General features: G+C 41.8%; 1 pseudogene; it reads right to left on the bottom strand.

Moving 5' to 3' along the window:
• Positions 1 to 13984: 13984 nt before the first annotated feature.
• Positions 13985 to 17764, bottom strand: LOC148152478 (general transcription factor II-I repeat domain-containing protein 2-like; annotated as a pseudogene).
• Positions 17765 to 18206: the final 442 nt, after the last annotated feature.

The raw sequence follows: 18206 nt of genomic DNA, 5'->3' as shown, positions 1-18206 counted from the left end.
TGGATGGAGACTGACCTTGAGAAAGCATTGCTTGAAATAAGGTTAAAATAACAGAAATATGACAGTGTATAGGGTCCTCATGTCTGGCATGACACAAGCTGTTAAAAATCTTCCACTTGTGGGTGTACACCAGCATTTGGAAAGGGCCCTGGCATTAGTCACTGTATGTCCGATCTCTCCGTCTTACTTTGAGAAGGTAATACCGGCAAACACAGAGCTGGAGGTGACTGAGATTGGGATGCAGGATCTGACCCCCCAGATGTGGCAGAAGGTCCTTCTTGTGGAAGCTGTAACAGAGCCTGATCAGCAGTAAATGGTAAATGGACTGAACGTGTATAGCGCTTTATCCAATCATTTTTGACCACTCACAAACGCTCACACATTTATACACCAATACGCTGCTCGGTAGGCAATTTGGGGTTAAGTACCTTGCCCAGGGGTACATCGACACGTGGCAGGAGGAAGCTGAAATCGAACCTACAACCTTCCTAAAAAACCAGGTACTCCCGGGCCAGAGGGGAGCCACCAACTCCAGTCTTTGAGGGCTACCATCCTGTAACTTTGAGATGCGTCTCTGCTCAAACACACCTGGATCAAATAAACTGCTTGTTTCCAGCTTATTGCAGAGAGGAATGAATGCTGGTGAGGGAATTCAGACATTTTGGAGCAGAGGTGAATCTAAAAGTTGCAGGATGGTAGCCCTTGAGGACTGGAGTTGGTGACCCCTGCACTAGAAGGACCTGATGCCCCTCCTGAAGTACTCTCAGGAGTGTTGGGCCTATCAGAGGAAGCGGCAGAAAAGCGTAGAGCAGCACTCTAAGTCAATTGTGTGCCAGTGCGTCTTGGCCCAGGGGACTGGCACTATCTGCCAGAGAGAACCAAAGCGGGCAACATGTCGTCTCTTGGGACGGAAATAGGTCTACAGCTGCTTTGCCCGTACCTCTCCCAAATCACCAGCAGTTTCCTGTGTCGGTGCAGTGTACGATATGGGTCCAGCTTTAGGCTGTTGGAAAGGTTGAGAATGGTTGAAAATGAAAATGTTTTATTGCGTTTATGCGCCATTATTTCAGGTAGTTCTCAGTGAAACTCAGGTGAAAATGCTGTTAAAAGGTTAATAAAGGAAGCCACGTTCTGACAACTTCCTGAAGACGGAGTTTCAGAAAAAGCAGGAGTTTTTAAAGAGGCAGAGACCCAATTTCAAGGCATTTAATTACAGTCACATTCCTTTTAAATTATATTTGGCAGCATTTTCATTACAACTGAAGGTAACAGTTACTTGTTTGTGCTATTAAAAGCCAACACACATCATTTACTCCTTTAACAAATTCTAAAATCTGGAGGCCGATTATCAAAACGTTTTATCTTGCATGCAGAGATCAGGTTGCATGAGAAGTTCCCCTACAAACGACAGGTCCTCTGAAATCCAACCAACTTGATTGAACTTTGGAGAAGTAAGCCTTGTCTGCGATGAATCCAATCATTTACAACATTTTAAAAACTTTGGCATCTTCATGAGCAAATTCAAATCCTGGAACCAGCAAAACGACTTGCTACTGCTCAGAAGTCGGGGCGTCATAAAAATCTGACAAAAACAATTCAGATTGGGAAAATGAATCTCAGTGGCTGTGGAAGTACTTGCTGAGCTTCGAAGAACTTCATCAACCCCCATCAGGTAATAACGCCATATTTGTGTGTTATTGCCTGACGAGGCATCAAATCACAAAAGTGGAAGTATGTATTTTTTAAAAGATGAGAAATTAAAGAAAGATTGCATATTTTTTTGTTTTCTGAGGTTTGAGGTTTTCTGTGTTTATTTAGTCCTGTTTCCCTGTGAGTCTCTGTCCTGTCTTCCCTGTTGATTGTTCCCAGCTGTGTCTAGTTCCCTGATTACCCTCCTTGTGTATTTAAGTCCACCTGTTGTCTTTGTTCCTTGTCAGGTCCTCGTCAAATGTCGTCTGCCACTTTTGGACTTTATTTGGATGTATCATTTAAACCAGGGGTGAAAGTAAGTGGGGGGTACTGCGTACACCTAAAAGATTTAGCGGGGGTACGCAGTACCTGCAAGAGAGAGGAGCGGCTGTCTGCTGTAAAAAATCAATGGGTTCACTGTGCAGCCGTGAGTGCACCCATTAATCAGCCGTGACTTATTAGTTTTTCAAGAACAATCTAAAACACGACTTCGTCAGTTGTTTCTGAACTCTTCCTGCTTTGCTAGAGCAGCGGTGCTACACGTCGATCGCGGAAAATTTTGAGTCGATCTCGGCATTGGGTGACAAACTGAACCCCACCAGGACGCTGAGACCAGCACGTCCTCCTCTGACTCCTTATCAAAACGTTTGTAACTTTATTGAAGAACAAAAAAATCAACAAAAACGTGTTCAAATTAATGACCCAACAAAAATAATCTCAGTAATTATTGTTTCAACATGGTGTTGTGCAATTCTGCGCGACCAAGAGTTTAAAGATAACTAATCAACCTCCGCTGTGTTCAGGGGATCGCTTATAACCTCTCAAAAATATAGAGGTTAATAAGACTACTTTGTGTTATACTTGAATTAATCGAGTTTGATGGATTAAAATGCCACGCCAAAATCAAAAATCAATAAATCAATGCTATCGCACACAACCGTCTGTTATATCTGCGTCATATAATGCTTATCATATAAAACATCTGTTTTAATAATGTTATATAAAGTCCTTATCATATAAAATGGTGAATAATGAGCATGTCATGAGGCCCCCCTCTTTCATCATATAAAATTTAAGTTCTTATCAAAATGAGACAGAGAGAATTCTGGCAACATGAATTATGTTATTCAGTTATTCCCCTTCTCTCCCCCTCTAAATTGACAGTTTTAGAACTATGCAAATTTGCTGATGTGACTCCTCCTCACACAGATAGACCCCACCCCCAACTGCTCTTATCTTCCTGCTCCCCTGCAGATGCCCCATCCCACTTTTATTTGTTTATGTTTGAATGAGCCAATAAAGATAAAGGGGCGGGATTTCTGTTTTTCTGCTTTAAATATTTTCAGAGGCCCTGTCATTCTACTTGTTGCATTTGGAGAGGAAGAACCACTTGCTCTGACAGAAAAAATGGTTTGCTGGGGGTGCTTGAGCACCTGCCCCTTTTGCTCCTTGCCCCCAAGTGCCCTTTTGGTCAACATTTTTTTTTTTTTTTTGGTATTATTTCCTAAGTCCTCTTCTGACACATGTAGTAAAATTATTTAGTTTTTTTTTTGTTGTTGTTTTTTTTGTACAACATAATAAGCCGTCACCTTATTATGTGACGGCTTATTATGCCGTCACATAATAAGGGCAAAAGGTCAAGGTTACCTTTGACCTTTTGCCCGTGAGGCATGACGCAGTTGCCTCTTGCACAGTGAGATAAGGCGGCTAACTGGAGCTCAACGTAGAGAACGTTCCAGAATTACAGAACAGTTTTTGGTGAATTAAAAAAAAAACGTTTTTGGTCAATAAAGTGGAGTAGACTTACTACTAGATGATGGAAAACCATGTTGAACTTTGTATCGTTTCTGCTTCAGCACGGAGTAGCGGTTTAACCCTTTGACAACCACACCAAGAAAAAAACCTGTAAAAAATTTTTTTCTTTGCATTTCTTTTACCCTAGGGCACATGTGTCAAACTCAAGGCCCGCGGGCCACATGTGGCCCGCCATGTCATTTTATGTGCCCTCCCCCCCGAGCGTTTTATAGCCCCATGACTAACTTAAAATAGGTTTTGAGCACGAATTGACTACAAACTACATCTCCCATAATGCATTCCGATCGTCACCAGTCAACATTATGGCTTCTCGCCACTAGAGAGCAGCAGAGTCCCCTCAAGCTGCTTATTGATTTTCCCAGCGAATAAAACTGAGACGTCGACAAGCTAACATCAAAATGTCCAAGAAAAGAAAAATCGATTTACAAGTAAGACTGTGAATGAAGATGTGTGTGAGTTGGTGTCAGGGCGGCAGGTCGTGCTAGACTTTTTTTGTTATCCGTTATCTTGACCGACAACATAAAAAAAACTCGGTCCTGTACTATTTTTACCCGTGAAATTACAATCATATTAACATCGGCTATTTAGTCGCATTTTATGCGGTTTAGTTAATGTTCACCGTGAATCCAGATCCCATCACAAATTAAGCAGATAAATGCATCTACATTTTTCTCTTAGTGACAAAAACCACTCCAATAACTTTTAATAAATTAAATTAAGCGACTTCACTTAAATTAGCATCACCCGCTGGAGTCTGAACGCACTTCCTCCTGGTTCCCATCTGCAGAAAAATCTGCACTAATTCATCAGTCAGTTGGATCTGTCTGATCCAAACAGATCAACTGAACTCTGTGAGTGTTTTACCCTGCGCGTAACACCTGGATTTTTATTTATTTATTTATTTATTTTGCGTGGTTTTGCTTCTCCGAAACGGACAGATGTTACGTCTGCAGCTCCTCCAGAACGCCGCTCTCCTGGGTGACGTGCACCAAGGGTCCATTTCTTAAATCTTCTGGATGAGTTACTTCCAGCGGTTTTTAATTCTTTGCAGCGGCGTAGCCGCTTCCGCAGTGGTTGAGCAGCAGACTGCGCATGTTACAGTCTAATTAACTTTTGCGTCGTCATTTATTTCCTCCAGATAAACTACCGGCTCCTCAAATGGATTAACACAACGTTGCATTCTCTTTAGTTTTCTCTGGTCTGTAATGGAGACTTGAATTTAACGCTCCATTTCAACCAAAGGTTTCGAATGCGCTTCCTAACCAGAAGCTCCAAAGCGTTGTTTAACAATATGAGGTGTTCAATTTATTTTTAACATTGTATTTTCACACATTTTATGCTAGGGGTGCCCAAGTCTAGTTTTCCAGAGCTACCATCTGCAACTTTAGATGCGTTCCTTCTCTAACACACTTGGATCATTTACTCATTATAAGGCTCTACAGAACTGAGTTGCTGCTAATGAGGGAAGTCAACCTTTTGTCTGGGGTGTGTTTTAGCAGGGATGCATCTAAAAGTTGCAGTCTAGAGGACAGCACCTGGGCACTCCTGATTTGTACTGTCAATGTGGCCCGTTGAGGGTGGCCAATATGCTGAAGTGGCCCTCGGTGAAATTGAGTTTGACACCCCTGCCCTAGGGTGATTCGTAAACGCAATCAATATGTTTTTTTTTCAACAGACCCTGTGATTTTGGAAATATTGATCTCTACCAAACGGTTGAGATGACAGTTAATGGTAAATGTAGCAAATTAAGCTAATGTAGTTGGCATTTTTTTTTTTTGGTATAAAAATCAAAAGTCATTTTCCTCTATTGGTGCAAATATGAAACAAGTGTTATTACAGTGTTATACACTAAGAATAATTATAAAATTATCTTACAAAATAGTTTTTGTGACTTTCTGAGTTGATATTAGCAAATATGGTAAAATTTTAGAATAAATGTGGGGAACTCATAATTTTCACTACTACTAATTTAAACTTTTCAACCACTACTCGATTTGTACATGACCTAATAAAAATACCAAGTACAGTAGATAAATTAAAATAAAATGCTAATTTATAAAGAAATTATCAACAAAAAATGTCTGGGGTATTGGATACAGTTTATTTCTGTCAAAATGCCACAAAACACTGGTTTTAATTTCAACCCAGGAAAACATTGCGTCCAACAAGGAAATATTGTATTTTTAATTTTCCCATCTTCAGACAGTGTCAGCGATCATGTCAAACCGTTATTCATGATGCCAGTAGTCCTCCAGTGACGGGAAATTGAAAACACCCAAAAAAGAAGGATCGCTAGGAAATGCTCTATTTCTTCAAGGGCACAGCTTCAGGGGGTTCAAATCTTGAATTAAGAACCTGGAACTCATCAATGTCTTCCTGCTTCCAGATTCTTCTTATGCTTTTGTTGGAGCCTGAGGTGTAACTTGGGTCGGCGTTTCATTTGGCTGCTCCAAGGGAACTTCTTCTTGGTCATCATCGCTCTGATCACCATCAGATTCTTGAGGATTTTTTGGTACAAGGGCAAGAAGACTGTGTGGTCTCAATTTAGCATAAATCTAGTGGTGGTTGAAAAGTTTCAATTAGTTAGTAGTAGTGAAAATTGTGATTTCCCCACATTTATTCTAAAATTTTACCATATTTGCTAATATCAACTCAGAAAGTCACAAAAATTATAAGGACAGGAGACAAAAAGTCTCCTTTCAAAAACAAGAAAAAAAAGTACAAAAATAGGGTCTAATTTTCTTAAAATAAGAAAAATTATCTGCCAACAGAACAAGAAAATTTATCTTGTCAAGATTTTCTAAAACAAGAAAAAATATCTAACCAAGATAAACCTACAAATATCTTAAAATTAGTGTATTTGTACTTGAAACAAGTCAATTTTACTAATACAAATAGAGTATATGAGATTTATTTTCTTAATACACAGAACATTTTTCATAAAATAAGAAAATTTTACTAATACAAATAGAATATATGAGATTTATTTATCTTAAAATTAGTGTATTTGTACTTAAAACAAGCCAATTTTACTTAAACGAGTAAGATATATTATCTTATTTTAAGAAAAATAATCTCAAGTAAAGAAAATATTACTTGACAATGAATTTCTTAAAATCAGCATATATATGCTTAAAACTAGTTTACTTTTATTGTTGCATAGGATTAAAATATGTATTTTGTCATTGCTTTACTCAAGGTTCTTATGCTAAGGCAAAAATCCAAAAATTGATCCTGTCTATACTGGAATAAGAGATGTTATTGGCTTCCTGAAATGAAGACATAAGTTCAATTACTTTTAACATCTTTATTACGTTTAAGTTTCACATAAACATAGTAAAATATGACTACTGGTCAGAATTTAAATAAACAGAGACAAAACATTTTCATAAAAATGTATTTATTGCAATAACATACAAGCTGACATTCAGCCAATGTTTGGGGAATCATGAAAAGATATTCCTATAATTTATAAAAGATGAGGAGACAGTGAAGAAGACGATGTCAGGAGGAAGAAGAGGATCACTGGGAGATTCTGGGAAGCTGCATCCAAACCTGGAGCTGAAACCTCTCCTCCTAAGAGCCGCCTGTATGAAAAAATACAAATTATTTAAAAAGAAGTTTACACTGCACATAAGAAGCCAATCGAAGGGAAGAATATATTTCACACACACAAATAATATGAATTTACAAACTACAAAAAGATCAGAGGAAGGGAATATTAGTATCTTCAGAAGTATCGAACTCTCCAGAGAGGAATATTATATTTTGACACATGTGTCAGACAGTATATGCAAACACATTAAACTCTTTATGTTACACTTTGAGACGCTACGATCTGATATCAAGCAGCAGAATACGACTACGACAAGATGATTTGCCCAGACCGCGGTTAGCGGGGTAAACACACTCCACCTGACCGCTGAGCCTGGAGCCGCCGGGCCCCGTTAGCGGAGCTACGGTGCTCCGAAAACTCCGCAGTATATTTCAAAGAAACTGCACGTATCTAAGTGCATAAATGAAGCTGTTAGGGCTACTTTCTAGCCTAAAAACATCTTAAAACAACTTTTTGTGACAAATTAATGGAAGCCATCATAGACATCAATATGTAGACCCTTCATGGAGCGCTGAGTCGTACGTAACAGCGTCCGCCATCTTCTATGTGGCAGCAGGGCGATCGGAGCTCCTTAAGTCCTGTGCTGTGTGAACTTATTTCAACCGTTTTACGAAACAAACTGGATTCATTAGGATTACATTCCCCACGTAAGGATGAAAGATCAGAATTACTTGACTTTGCAGCCAGAAATTCGCTTCTAAACAACCGAGAAATATTTCCTATGTAGCTAAATTGGCCCGAAATAACCGCTGATTGTTAGCTTAGCAGCTAACATTTTCACACTGTTTTCTAATGAGAGAGAGCTGATGAAAAACCGCTGTTAGAGGAGAAGTTAATTAAAAACCAGAGGATTTAGTGAGGAAAGATCAGTCAGGATCAGAGCTGGAGCTGCTGTTCTTCAGTCTGTTTCCAGCTCAGCTTCACCATGTCGGTATTTAGCTATAAAGATGCTACGAGTCAAGAGCCCAACATGCTGAAAATGTCTTTTTCTGAATGTGAAAGAAACATATACGAAACATATCGTATGTATTTTCTATTACACTTTTGGATCATTTCTCTTTTATCCTTGGCTTTAGCCTGTGAACCAGGACGTCTCAGAAGTCATTGAGTTCTCCCAGTGTGACCAACAGACTGAAGCCTGTGACCAGTGTTCCCAGTTTAATAAATAAATGTTTTATTCTTTCACTTTTTGTGTATTTTTAAATATTTAATTCTGAAGTATTAGTGTATTAATGTAGCTTATATAATGAAATAAAAAATAATTTACTCTGGAATTATTTGCACTCTTTGCTGTCAATAGCAGAGTTGACATACTGTAAATTCTCTGGAAAAAAGTAAGAAAAATATGTAGTTTAATGTTTGACAATGACTGATTTATAAATCAAGTCATTTCTCAATAACGTATAAAAAATAAATACAGGAAAATTATTTGTTTCTTGTCTTGAAATGTTAAATGTACATTAAACTATGGAATTATGTAAATATATTCTTTAATAAAACACTGTAAAAGTGTGTCTATTCATCAATGTCATTATAAAAATTTTCAGAATCGTTTCTATCAAATAAAACATTGTGCTCTTTAATTTAATTGTGCTCTTTAAAGTTAGAATTTATTTCTCTTTAGTAATTTATTTGCCAAATACATTAATGTGTGTGAGAAAATGTGTCAATGGCAGGTATTAACTTAAAATACTTTGTAGAACGGCACATTATAAAGTTCAGTCCATTCACTTGTATTAGCTTACTGGCACATATTCCACATTCGGTAAATATGCACACACAGATTATATTTATATATATAGATGTGTGTGTGTTTGTGTGTGCATATTTGCACACAAACAGTTCTTGGTAAAACTTTATTTGAAGGGGGGGTGAATAAGACTGTCATAACACTTTCATTAACGTGACATAACACCTGTCATGAACATGAATAAGCCTTCATGAATATTTATGACTGCGTCATTCGGTAAATTATGACACTTTTAATACAAAGTTGACATTATTGAAAAAGTCTTTGTTATGACAACTTGACATTAACCAAGACATCATTACTGTTTAAACTTTACCTTTAATAACAAAGTTACCTGATTTTTAAATGCAATCAGTAATACTTTTATAACAAATTTATATCAGAATGACGCTTTATGACAACAGTCATAAATGTTACCCAGTTCTTCAGCAGAAAAGAGAAGAAAATTAACCTTACTGTTCAAGACTATATATATATATATATATATATATATATATATATATATATATATATATATATATATATATATATATATATATATATTATTCATATATTTGTTATTTGAATAATAAAATATTTTTATTTAACTAATAAATAAATTTTATATATATTTTATATATATATATTTTATTATTTAATATATTGACGTCTGTGTGTGTACATATGTTCATAAATGTTCATTACTGTATATATAAAAATGATTTATCAAAATCAATTGTATTATAGGTTCACTTTTATTTTCTTTATTCAGAAATTACAATTATAATGAAAAGTCACAAATGTTGTCTTTGGTGATTGTTTAATTTCCAAATATATTCACGTTTATATGTGAGTGGGTCGATGACGAACATTAGCTAAAAATACTTTGTGCAATGGCATTTTCTGAAGTTCGGTCCATTCATTTGTATTAGCTTACTGGCAGAGATGCCACATTCAATATGGCGGACGCAATTACGTATCGCTGCAACGGGCCGACCCGCTCCATGAGGCGTCTACGTTTTAATGTCTATGGAAGCCATCTTACTGGTCCAGAGACGAGACTGCGGTGGAAAGCCACTCCCCCGTGCTATGGCCTTTCAAAATAAAAAACAACTAAAAACTCAGGCTAACCATTTTTCTCGGTGACCAGATCTCCGGTGTTATTTGTTTCTCACAGGAGCAAACTGACTTGCGGCTGGCAGGAAATACTACCTGAAATGAACAAGCTTGTCTCCCTGCAGCCTGCATAATGTGTGTGATACGGCCCCTGTGTAAGCCGGACAGAGAGAACTTCCGGGACAGACCGCTTGTCAAAAACGAAATAATGAAAATCGAAATTGACAGCTCATTTTCTTTTTTATTTTTGCAATTGCTGTTTTTCTAATTTCGTTTTAAAAACGAAAAAAAAACACATACTTGTTTTGTTTTTCCAATTTTATTTTGAAACGAAAAAACCAAAGAACGAACCAGACACGGATTCTCACTAAATCTAATATAATGTTTTTTTAAATTCTACTGAATAAACATTTTCCACAATCTATCTTAACAGTGTGGAACTTTAAGGTTGACTCATACAGGTTTAATATATTTAAGATTAAAAAAAGTACAGATATAGTGACAGTTGAAGCTTTGCTTGTTTTCCATGGTTGAATTTACTTCAAAACCAATTGATGTCACTTCCATTAAATGGTTTTTATGAAATTTTAGACTTTTTTAAGGCAAAAAGGAAACATCTTAACAAGGTGGAAAGTTAGTACTGGACATGTATAATATGAAGAAAATATCAAAGAAAAATTGTTTCAACAGATTCAATTGCATATTAAAATACGGTTTAGTCCAGTTAATTACCTTATTGAAGAAAAACGTAAAATAAAAATATATATTTTATAGTTTAAACTTCACGAGGAAGTTTATTGCACTGCACTGTGGACACAATGAAATTAAGCATGTCGGTCACCAAAAAGGTGTATAAAGAACAAAATAATATTTAAAAGGCATTTCATTTATATTTGAATAATGGCAAATATCTAAATGTATAATTAAAATACTTTGTTGTAAATATTTGGGAGATTTTACAAAAAATAATTGTAAGCAAAACACGGGGACATGGAATGTTGTCGCAAAAAAAGAATCACCCAGGAACACCCAAAGGAAAAAGTTAAACAATTTTATTTTTAATTTAGTTAGTTTAGTGTTTTTTTTTCAATGAGATTAAGGAAAGTTGGTTGCAATCTGCTGCTTTGCAACAAGATGGCTCCAGTTCCTCCCAGTGGCTCCTCGACTCCTCCCAGTGGCTCCTCCTAGTGCCTCCTCGGCTCCTCCCAGTGGCTCCTCTTAGTGGCTCCTCCTAGTGGCTCCTCGACTCTTCCCAGTGGCTCCTCTTAGTGGCGAATCCTAGTGGCTCCTCCCAGTGGTTCCTCGGCTCGTCCCAGTGGCTCCTTGGCTCCTCCCAGTGGCTCCTCCCAGTGGTTCCTCGGCTCGTCCCAGTGGCTCCTTGGCTCCTCCCAGTGGCTCCTCCCAGTGGTTCCTCGGCTCGTCCCAGTGGCTCCTCTTAGTGGCTCCTCCTAGTGGCTCCTCGGCTCCTCCCAGTGGCTCCTCGGCTCCTCCCAGTGGCTCCTCTTAGTGGCTCCTCCTAGTGGCTCCTCGACTCTTCCCAGTGGCTCCTCTTAGTGGCGAATCCTAGTGGCTCCTCCCAGTGGTTCCTCGGCTCGTCCCAGTGGCTCCTTGGCTCCTCCCAGTGGCTCCTCCCAGTGGTTCCTCGGCTCGTCCCAGTGGCTCCTTGGCTCCTCCCAGTGGCTCCTCCTAGTGGCTCTCCAGCTCCTCCCAGTGGCTCCTCGGCTCCTCCCAGTGGCTCCTCTTAGTGGCTCCTCCTAGTGGCTCCTCGGCTCCTCCCAGTGGCTCCTCTTAGTGGCTCCTCGGCTCCTCCCAGTGGCTCCTCCTAGTGGCTCTCCGGCTCCTCCCAGTGGCTCCTCGGCTCCTCCCAGTGGCTCCTCTTAGTGGCTCCTCCTAGTGGCTCCTCGGCTCCTCGCAGTGGCTCCTCTTAGTGGCTCCTCGGCTCCTCCCAGTGGCTCCTCTTAGTGGCTCCTCCCAGTGGCTCCTCCTAGTGGCTGTCCGGCTCCTCCCAGTGGCTCCTCGGCTCATCCCAGTGGCTCCTCGGCTCCTCCCAGTGGCTCCTCCCAGTGGCTCTTCGGCTCCTCCCAATGGCTCCTCGGCTCCTCGCAGTGGCTCCTCGGCTCCTCCCGAGTCCCCGCCGTGGCCAGTGGCTCCTCGGCTCCTCCCAGTGGCTCCTCCTAGTGGCTCCTTGGCTCCTCCCAGTGGCTCCTCCTAGTGGCTCCTCGGCTCCTCCTAGTGGCTCCTCGGCTCCTCCCAGTGGCTCCTTGGCTCCTCCCAGTGGCTCCTCGTGACTCTTTCCAGCCCGGGGCCGGCCCCTCTAAGCCCTTGACCGGTAAATCGAGAGCTTTGCTTGTTGATTCAGCTCTCTCTTCACTGCCACCAGACTCTCTTCACCAAAATGGACCGGTACAGTGCCCGCTTCACTGCAGATGCTGCGCCATCCCGCCTGTCGATCTCCCGCTCCTTTCTTCCCTCATTCGTGAACAAGATCCTGAGACACTTGGGGCAGGACACCCTCCCTGACCTGGGGAAGGCACTCTACCCTTTTCTGGCTCAAGACCATGGCCCCACCTCAAAGTCGTACATAAGTCTTTCTCCATGGCCTCTCTAAACTCCTCCTACGCCTGAGTTTTTGTCTCAGCAACAACCCGAGCTGCATGCCGCTTCGCCTGCCGGTACCCATCAGCTGCTTCTGGAGTCCCACTAGCCAAAAAGGTCCGATAGGACTCCTTCTTCAGCCTGACAGGATCCCTCAACGAAGGTGTCCACCAACGGGTTCGAGGGTTGCCGCCGCGACAGGCACCGACAATCTTGCGGCCGCAGCTCCGATAAGCCACCTCGGCAATGGAGGCACGGAACATGGTCCGCTCAGACTCAATGTTCCCCACCTCCCCCAGAATGTGTTCGAAGTTCTGCCGGAGATGGGAGTTAAAGCTCCACCTCACAGGGGACTCTGCCAGACGTTCCCAGCAGACCCTCACAACATGTTTGGGCCTGCCAGGTCTGACAGGCATCCTCCCTCACCAATGGAGCCAACTCACCACCAGGTAGTGGTCAGTGGACAGCTCCGCACCTCTCTTCACCCGAGTGTCCAAGACATGCCGCCGCAGATCCGATGATACGATGACAAAGTCGATCATCGAACTGTGGCCTAGGGTGTCCTGGTGCCAAGTGCACATATGGACACCCTTATGCCTGAACATGGTGTTCGCTATGGACAGTCCATGACAAGCACAGAAGTCCAACAAAAGAACACCTCTCGAGTTCAGATCGGGGGGGCATTCCTCCCAACCACGCCCCTCCAGGTCTCACTGTCATTGCCCACGTGAGCATTGACATCCCCCAGTAGAACAAGGGAGCCCCCCAGGAAGGGCACTCTCCAGTACCCCCTCTAAGGACTCCAAGAAGGGTGGGTAATCTGCTTCGTCAGCTCCAACGTCTGTCTCAGATCCACTTGCTCCAGTCTGCGCTACAGACACAGACAGCCAGTCTCAATGCCACACAATCTTTTCATATGGGTTTTCCTCCTCTTCGTCCAAGTGGTCTTCTCCAAGGATGAAATCCATGATGTCAGTGCAGAGCTCTCGGGTAGCATTGAGGGCTTTGCATACACCATTGATCAGACCTTTTCCACAAACACCAATTGGGTCCCGTCCAAAAAAGTTTGTAAAATATTTTCTTCTTTGCTGAGCCTGTCCGATGTAATTCTCAGCTGCTGGTTGGTCCTCATCATCTCTGTCTGGCGGTGGGAGAAACTGTGTACCGTCAAATCTGAAATCTGTGTAATGTGTCTGTGTGGCAGCGCTTTTCACCTCACGTGGTCGATTAAGCGCTCTGATGAGGTCTACGCGCGACAGGGGCACTCCAGTACAAAATATTCTGGATTTTTCAACCAGCCCCATTGAGGAGGTGTAATAGCGGGATGCAAGAAATGGGCTTTTCTCCAGAGCTGTTTGGGTCCTGAACTTCTCAAAGTCAAAGCCCTGATTGAGTTTGGGCTGATTAACTTTGTGGAGGCCCAAACCAGCTCCAATCCAGCTTGTAGAGCCAGATAAAATACTCATTGTCAAAAATATCAAAGGTATCCAAATATTCTCAAAAATGTCTGCAAGTATTCAATGATCTGTGCTCTCGCTTGCTGAGGGAAGTTGAATACATATAACAGAGATCTTCGATATATAACCGCCTCTGTGACGTCATAGGACTGTTTACTTATCTAGCCACGTCACTGTGTATGTTGCGTAGGCCCAAAGCAGCTGACGTCAGCAAGGTGAATACCAGGCTGAAGCTCTAAGTCCATATCACCTGAGTTTTTATTTTTTTATATTTTTTTTAATTATTAAATTATATATAAATGGCATTAATTTATTAAATAAAATTTAAATAAAAATTGTATACTTTTTTATTTGCAGCCTTCTGATTTAAATATCAAAATATTTTTTTCCCACAGGCTAATAATAATAATAATTTAAAAAAAAAACATAATAAATAAATAAATCAACCATTCAGTTTCATGCCTTGCACACAGTGATCCTTTGTGTAAGAAAACGTCCGCAAAGGAAACATTAATTATTGCTCAGGTTGCCACACTGATCTAATCTGTTGTGCTCAAGCCAGATACCTGGAATCTCTTCTTGGATGTTAATTCATCGATGTCTGGGTTCAGGCTCTGAGCTCAGGAAATCCTCAGTATCGTTTTCATCAGTCAGACGACTCCTGTGAGATGTTTTGGTCATCTTCATCGTGGAGAAAAGTTGCTCACACAGATAAATGCTGCCGAACATGGAAAGCATTTGAGCAGCTTGGGTGTGGAGCTGAGGCATTGTGTCGGGGATGAACTGCGGAAACTGTGCGGCACCCACAGCTTCATACTTTGACTTCAGCGTGTCATTACACTGGAGTTCAATCAGCTCCATTTGGAGGCTGGTTGGTGCGTTTTCCACATCGACTGTGAAGGGATTACTTAGCAGTTCAAATCTACATTTCTGGGCATCAAAGTCGGAAAATCGCCGGCTAAACTCAGCGCAGAGTACACAGAGTTTTTCAGCAAACTGTGCAGGAGAACACGGCGATAGAGAGCTGCGTTTTTATGGTTTGGCAGCAGGAAAAATGGCCAAGGTTTCCGTGTTGCATCTGATTTTCCCAAAGGCACAGTTTAGTTTTAAAAGCTCTCACTGCAGCGTACGTGTCTCTGTGATGATGCGTCTCCGCCCCTGAAGCTGCAGGTTCAGCGCATCGACATGTCCTGAGATGTCACACAGAAAGACCAGCTCACACAAAAACTTCTGCTCCCGGAGCTCTGCTGTGGTTTTCAGTTTGCTTTCCAGAAACTGACATATTTCCTCCCTCAGCTCGACCAACCTGTGCAGTACTTTTCCTCGGCTTAACCATCTCACCTCGCTGTGATCCGGCACGTCTGCGTGTTCCGACCCACACTCCTCCAGGAAAGACTTATACTGGCGGTGATTCAGACCTTTGGCTCCTATAAAGTTCACTACTTGTGTCACTGTGGTCACAACATGTTCCATCTTTAGGGCTTTGCCACACAGTGATTCCTGATGTATGATGCAGTGATAAACAATCAGCTCACCCTCATCTTCTCCTGAACCCTGCCCTCCAGTCCACTTTTTTGACCGGACATCGCATCGGTCGTTAATCCTACGAGTTTATCCCACGGCAGCTTTATTTCAGTTACACATTTGGAAACCTCTTCAAAGATTTCCTTTCCTGTGGTTGTGCCATGCATGGATTTTAATCCCAAAAGTTCCTCCGTAAACACACAGATTTGAGTCCACTCCACGGATGAAGACTGACAGCTGCGCAGTATCAGACCCGTCGCTGCTCTCATCCACAGCAAGGGAGAATGCCACCAAATCTTTTCCTTCTTCCATTAGCTGGTCATACAGATTGGTGGTAAGATCACAAGTGTGATCAGCTACAGTGTTTCTGCTCAGGCTCACATTTGAAAACGTTTGTTTTTTCCCTCTGGGAACACGAGGTCACAAACTGTCATCATGCACCGTTTTTACAAACTCCCTGATTTTGCGATCTCTGCTGCCACATTATAACTGGCCTTTACAGCAGCTTCACTTTGTGATTTGGCTCTTTTGAACATTCTGTTGTGAAACCAAACCTCTTTTCATCTCCTCCACTTTCTGGCCCCTTTGAGTCATGTCCAGGTCAGGGCCGGCCCAAGGCACAAGCAAACCAAGAAGCTGCTTAGGGCCACTAAGGGGCCCCTCAGTGGAGCTAATTGTTTTATTTTTTTAGTAATAATTTCTAAGTCATTATAATATCAAAAACACACAATTTCACTACAAAGTGATTTGTTTTTACAATAACACACCGTGTTTGATAATAATTAAAACGTCTCAATGTTTGACATTGTCTAGCAAAATGTTTTTACGTCAGGCTACATGGCTGCTACATCGATGAGCTGCTCTATGCTGTAGTTGTGGATATGTTGTTTGTTGACTAAAATAATATTGTGGCTAAATCAATTATTTTTACATCAACTTCTAAGTTATGGGAAACTTCAGTTAAAGTCATTTGAAAGCTCAGAATCAGTCCAGTACCGGTACCGGTCCACATTCTCAGGGGACAAAGACTCACCTGGTATAAATTAACGTTTTAGCTATTAGAGTAACACTTAGGTGAAATTTATTTAATCAAAGAATGTCATGAATATGTGTGTAGGGCTGCACCGATTGCAGTTTTCTGGCCGATCCTTGGTCACCAATCTTTAAAAAGCCTGAGCTGCTGATTTTGATTTAGGCTGATATGAATTTTTTTTTGTCTGAAATGTTAAATTTAGCAAGAAAGTCACTGTTGGTAACAGTGAGGTGAATATTGTTAACTGTAAACGTGCAGACCTGACCTGGTGGGTCAGTCTGTCAGTCAAACCTCTCACTGCAGAGCAGAAGAGAACAGAGGCTGATTTATAAACCTTTGCTGGTGAAGATAAGATCAGGGGATAAGATGGGCTTCACATGTAAGTATCAGCAGATCACGATCCCCCAGAATTAAGGAAATCATCGTCCAGAAATCAACTGGTGGATAAATCAGTTGGCCAATAAATGTATCCTATTATACATGTATATGTCAGAGCCCAGCTTAACGTCAGCTGATAGCCCCGGGTTCTCAGACAACAAGGCGGTAAACAGTAACAACACCAAGGGAGGACAATTCAGTTAGTTAGCTCTTTTTTTATTCCCCAACGGAATAAAATGCTCAGTTTTCTTGTTTGTGTAAAACAATAAAAATATTAAAATGTCCAAATCAAAACAAACTAAAATCGTCCAAGAGGGCCAGCATCCACAAAATCCAGTGAGGACGGCGAATCCTGCGCTCCGTCCAGCCTGCAGTCGTGGCCCCGGCGCCACCGCCTCCTGTGGTCGTTCCAGCCACTCTAGCTGCTCCGCGTAAAGCGCCGCCCGCTGGCGTCCTGTTAGGACAAAAACACCTGGCCAGGAGAGCGATCGCTGAACAGCGGATGTTTTATCTGTCCCAGCAAGGGTCCCTGCAGACAATCAGTGGAAACGTTACTTACTGACCAGGGCAGAGTTCCCCCTCTGCCCGCTGACGGTCCGACACGTCGTTCCCACTGATTGTATCCTCTGCTGCCAACCACTGGCTCGTTCGGGGTCGCAGTCCTCCGTCACGAACCTTCCTGGGTTCCTTTTTTTCTTCTCCTCTCAACGCGAAGTCCTCTTCCTTTTAAGAGCCACTGTCAGCGTCTTGCAGGTTCCAGGTATCCTGCCTACGGGCACGCCCACCCCACGCAGGTGACTGGAAGCAGCCATTAGTTCTTGGAGTCCACAGTGAATAAAAAAAACAAAACATGCAGCAAAAACAAACAAAAACCACACTTAAAAAGCAAAAACTAATTTCCACTGTGTGACATATATAATGTAAACAGCACTGCCAGAGATGCAATAGGTTTATAGCAGGTGTGTGAATGATCTAATGATCGGACTGCTGATTGCAGCCAGTCCACATTGTTAGCAGAACTAGGGGGCCCCAAAACATTTCGCGTAGGGCCCCATAGAGACTTGGGCCGTCTTTGTCTCTTCCAGTACCCGAATAGGGCAGAGAGGCTCATCGGGCCCACCTGCATCAAAGCGAGCAAGCTAGAGGGCCACAGAGTGGCTTGCAGATGAGGTCACCTTAGGAAGAAATGCTACGTTGGGCCAAAGAGTAACACCCGAACCAGCTGGTTTCTAATGGCAACAGGACTCATGAACA

This window comes from Poecilia mexicana, unplaced genomic scaffold, assembly GCF_051168715.1.
Source record: "Poecilia mexicana isolate PSO_F unplaced genomic scaffold, ASM5116871v1 scaffold_23, whole genome shotgun sequence".
Lineage (NCBI taxonomy): Eukaryota > Metazoa > Chordata > Actinopteri > Cyprinodontiformes > Poeciliidae > Poecilia > Poecilia mexicana.
The sequence above is the reverse complement of the archived record's forward strand: the minus strand, read 5'-3'. Positions and strand labels throughout refer to the sequence as shown.